The sequence below is a fragment of the Leuciscus leuciscus genome (assembly GCF_965113295.1).
Source record: "Leuciscus leuciscus genome assembly, chromosome: 4".
Classification (NCBI taxonomy): domain Eukaryota; kingdom Metazoa; phylum Chordata; class Actinopteri; order Cypriniformes; family Leuciscidae; genus Leuciscus; species Leuciscus leuciscus.
The window spans coordinates 359309-364755 of NC_138728.1; the positions used below are offsets into that span (position 1 = coordinate 359309).

The window sequence follows — 5447 nt, forward strand, 5'->3', positions numbered from 1 at the left end:
TTTGATTTTGCCAGAAGAGTCAGAGGTTCTGTGAATGCGGTTTGAAAATAAATTTTTGTGTTTAAGGTTTTGTGAAAATCAGTGATGATGGTTTCAAGAAATTTGTTTTAGCAATTGAGATAAACTGTAATTTGAATGGCGCGTTCACCTGCGCGCTCAGGTGAGATTACGCGTGTGCGCGCGTGGAGGCGCTGGTGGGTCGCGCGCTGCGCGTGTGTCAGTGAGGCGGAGTGCGACTCAAACTCACACAAGCGACTGTTCATTTTGTCATTAAACCGAAAAACTCACTGACAGTCACTCGACGAGCCGTGTGTTTGTGCTTCTGTCATGCGGTAAAGCGAGGAGAAACACAGAAACAGGTGAGCGTGTTACACACACAAACACACTCACACACTTGTATTTGTAAATTGTAGATTGTGTATAACGTTACATGTACTGGCGGTGTTTGTACATTTATTCCATTTAAACGCGAATAACAGCTCGTTCGTCCTCATGGCTGTGTTTTTGTGTTTGTTATTGTGTTTATTTTGTTGTGTGCTGATCACGGTCATGTTCCGTTTGCTGGTTTAATGGGCGCGCGCGGTAAATACTGTCTCGGTTGCCATGGCAGAGCCTGTCACGCGCAGGTACCAGCACGCGCCTCAATTCATGCATTAATATTAGTGCTGAGATCAGACTTCATTAATACATCACTGTAGTTGTGTTTATATCACTGCTGAGATCAGACTTTATTAATACATCACTGCAGTTGTGTTTATATCACTGCTGAGATCAGACTTCATTAATACATCACTGCAGTTGTGTTTATATCACTGCTGAGATCAGACTTTATTAATACATCACTGCAGTTGTGTTTATATCACTGCTGAGATCAGACTTCATTAATACATCACTGCAGTTGTGCTTATATCACTGCTGAGATCAGACTTTATTAATACATCACTGCAGTTGTGTTTATATCACTGCTGAGATCAGACTTCATTAATAAATCACTGCAGTTGTGCTTATATCACTGCTGAGATCAGACTTTATTAATACATCACTGCAGTTGTGTTTATATCACTGCTGAGATCAGACTTTATTAATACATCACTGCAGTTGTGTTTATATCACTGCTGAGATCAGACTTCATTAATACATCACTGCAGTTGTGTTTATATCACTGCTGAGATCAGACTTCATTAATACATCACTGCAGTTGTGTTTATATCACTGCTGAGATCAGACTTTATTAATACATCACTGCAGTTGTGTTTATATCACTGCTGAGATCAGACTTTATTAATACATCACTGCAGTTGTGTTTGTATCACTGCTGAGATCAGACTTTATTAATACATCACTGCAGTTGTGTTTATATCACTGCTGAGATCAGACTTTATTAATACATCACTGCAGTTGTGTTTATATCACTGCTGAGATCAGACTTTAATACATCACTGCAGTTGTGTTTATATCACTGCTGAGATCAGACTTTATTAATACATCACTGCAGTTGTGTTTATATCACTGCTGAGATCAGACTTTATTAATACATCACTGCAGTTGTGCTTAAATCACTGCTGAGATCAGACTGTAATACATCACTGTAGTTGTGTTTATATCACTGCTGAGATCAGACTTTATTAATACATCACTGTAGTTGTGTTTATATCACTGCTGAGATCAGACTTTATTAATACATCACTGTAGTTGTGTTTATATCACTGCTGAGATCAGACTTTATTAATACATCACTGCAGTTGTGTTTATATCACTGCTGAGATCAGACTTCATTAATACATCACTGCAGTTGTTTATATCACTGCTGAGATCAGACTTTATTAATACATCACTGCTGAGTTGTGCTTATATCACTGCTGAGATCAGACTTTATTAATACATCACTGCTGAGTTGTGTTTATATCACTGCTGAGATCAGACTTTATTAATACATCACTGCTGAGTTGTGTTTATATCACTGCTGAGATCAGACTTTATTAATACATCACTGCTGAGTTGTGCTTATATCACTGCTGAGATCAGACTTTATTAATACATCACTGTAGTTGTGTTTATATCACTGCTGAGATCAGACTTTATTAATACATCACTGTAGTTGTGTTTATATCACTGCTGAGATCAGACTTTATTAATACATCACTGCTGAGTTGTGCTTATATCACTGCTGAGATCAGACTTTATTAATACATCACTGCAGTTGTGTTTATATCACTGCTGAGATCAGACTTTATTAATACATCACTGTAGTTGTGTTTATATCACTGCTGAGATCAGACTTTATTAATACATCACTGTAGTTGTGTTTATATCACTGCTGAGATCAGACTTTATTAATACATCACTGCTGAGTTGTGCTTATATCACTGCTGAGATCAGACTTTATTAATACATCACTGCAGTTGTGTTTATATCACTGCTGAGATCAGACTTTATTAATACATCACTGCAGTTGTGCTTATATCACTGCTGAGATCAGACTTTATTAATACATCACTGTAGGTGTGTTTATATCACTGCTGAGATCAGACTTTATTAATACATCACTGCAGTTGTGTTTATATCACTGCTGAGATCAGACTTTATTAATACATCACTGCTGAGTTGTGCTTATATCACTGCTGAGATCAGACTTTATTAATACATCACTGCAGTTGTGTTTATATCACTGCTGAGATCAGACTTTATTAATACATCACTGCTGAGTTGTGCTTATATCACTGCTGAGATCAGACTTTATTAATACATCACTGCAGTTGTGTTTATCACTGCTGAGATCAGACTTTATTAATACATCACTGTAGTTGTTTATATCACTGCTGAGATCAGACTTTATTAATACATCACTGCAGTTGTGTTTATATCACTGCTGAGATCAGACTTTATTAATACATCACTGCAGGTTGTGTTTATATCACTGCTGAGATCAGACTTTATTAATACATCACTGCAGTTGTGTTTATATCACTGCTGAGATCAGACTTTATTAATACATCACTGCAGTTGTGTTTATATCACTGCTGAGATCAGACTTTATTAATACATCACTGCAGTTGTGCTTATATCACTGCTGAGATCAGACTTTATTAATACATCACTGCAGTTGTGTTTTATATCACTGCTGAGATCAGACTTTATTAATACATCACTGCAGTTGTGCTTATATCACTGCTGAGATCAGACTTTATTAATACATCACTGCAGTTGTGTTTATATCACTGCTGAGATCAGACTTCATTAATACATCACTGCAGTTGTGTTTATATCACTGCTGAGATCAGACTTCATTAATACATCACTGCAGTTGTGTTTATATCACTGCTGAGATCAGACTTCATTAATACATCACTGCAGTTGTGCTTATATCACTGCTGAGATCAGACTTTATTAATACATCACTGCAGTTGTGTTTATATCACTGCTGAGATCAGACTTCATTAATACATCACTGCAGTTGTGTTTATATCACTGCTGAGATCAGACTTCATTAATACATCACTGCAGTTGTGTTTATATCACTGCTGAGATCAGACTTTATTAATACATCACTGCAGTTGTGTTTATATCACTGCTGAGATCAGACTTTATTAATACATCACTGCAGTTGTGTTTATATCACTGCTGAGATCAGACTTTATTAATACATCACTGCAGTTGTGCTTATATCACTGCTGAGATCAGACTATTGTCTGTATAGAATAACGCTGATTTTGCACGTTCTGAACCTTGAATGTAAATCCTCTGGATTCTGAGAAGCACTAATGTGAGGTGGTTCTGCGTAGGGAAGTGAATGGTTAACGGCTCTTAATAGGGACGTAAGACGGTGTCTCTCCAGTGAGTTTCAGTAATTGGTGTTATGGGTAGTGCAGGTCCCAGTGCCACAGGGTTAAATATGGAGCCATGTTACATAACCACTCATGTTTCCATTAATTTCATTGAGCTGTGGTGTTATTTCAGCTAGTCCTGTGAGTTTAGACCCAAACGTGAGGCTTCTCTGATGTAGATGAGACACTAGGCTATTCATTAGGGGTGTAACATTATATCGTGTCACAATATTTGGCAATACAAATATGTATCGTGGAAAGTTCACCCAAAATGAAAATTTACACAGTTTCAGTGTAACTACTAGGCTATATATAATGTTAAATATAATGCATAATAATTAAATGGGGGAATATTTGTGGGTCCTGATGATGCCAAATGTCTTAAATAATCAGTAAAAAGTGGCCTACATTATTTTAAATATATCTATCCAGTGACAGAATGACTAAAATAATTCTGTTTTCAGCTTCAGGATCATGAATATTGTTATTCTGTTGTCTCTATTGTCCTGTGCTTTGGGTTTCCAGTCCAAGTCCAAGCCTATTCATTTACACCCACAATGTAATATCAAATTTAGCATTTTGATCAATAGTACATTTTTTGTGAACCTTTTACAAAAATGTCTTGGAGTATCGCAGTAATATGGTGAGTATACATCGTGACATGAGGGTATCGTTACACACAACTATCATTCGTCAGTTCATCTGTGCTGCACAATCACATCATCAGCATCTGTCAGTGTTATGGAAAGAGGTTTGCTCTGTAATGGAGGACAGAACAGATCTGAGAGGTTAAAAACAGCATCTCTTCTGGGACTCCAGGATCATGTGAAACCGAGGCCTGTGATTCGGCTGGAGTATTTCTGGATGTTTGTGTTGTTGGTCTGTGAGCACGTTTACTGTAGTGACGCCTGCTGGTTTCAGTCACTACTATATCATGTCTTTGGCAGCTCATTGTGAAGTGATTATGGCGTTTTGCGAGAGACTGAACCCGAGCCGATGGGTTTGGTGTCACACAGATTGTTCAGGCGTGATTGAAGCGTTTGCTGCTGAGAACTCTGGGTAATGTTTAGTGGAGGCTTGAGTCTCTGGAGGGTTTCTGGAGGAACATCATGCGGCTCTCTGGAGTTTTGGATTGTTTTACTCAGTTCCTCGGTCTCTTATCTTTCTCTTCATTTTGCAAATCTGCAAATTAGTCTCCAGTGAAGTTTGCGTCCTTGATTCTGTTATTTTCCTGTTTTCTCTGAAGTTTGACCAAGAGCGAAACACTTCTCATATCTGTGTGATTCTGATGTGTCGCCACAGGGTCGAGCTGATTTAAAAAGGGAGGGGATGGGGGGCGAGGAAGGGCGAGGAAGGAGGCAAAAAAATAAAAAAATAAAAATATATCATCAATTTCTTTTTAAATCCTTCTAATAATAATAATAATGTGGAGCTGATGCGTGTGCTTCTGATCAGCCCAAACCAGTCTGGCCGAGCGCAGTGTTTACTTCTGCCTTATCTACAGCCATAACCTCCTTTATTGTCTCTATTCATAGCTCAGGAGAACACAATGATCCCGCTTCTCTTACTTCCCGTGTGTGAGCGCACAATCCAGAGCAGAAGCGCCTCAGATACATCCAGTTT

General features: G+C 38.1%; 1 protein-coding gene across 2 annotated transcripts in view; it reads left to right on the plus strand.

Moving 5' to 3' along the window:
• Positions 1 to 202: 202 nt before the first annotated feature.
• The window catches only part of eps8a (EGFR pathway substrate 8a, signaling adaptor), a 41740-nt gene continuing 36495 nt past the window's right edge, over positions 203 to 5447 (plus strand). For both annotated transcript variants that reach the window (XM_082166953.1, XM_082166955.1), the window contains exon 1: positions 203 to 359. The gene's annotated coding sequence lies outside the window, so the exon portion shown is untranslated. The remainder of the gene's footprint in view (positions 360 to 5447) is intronic.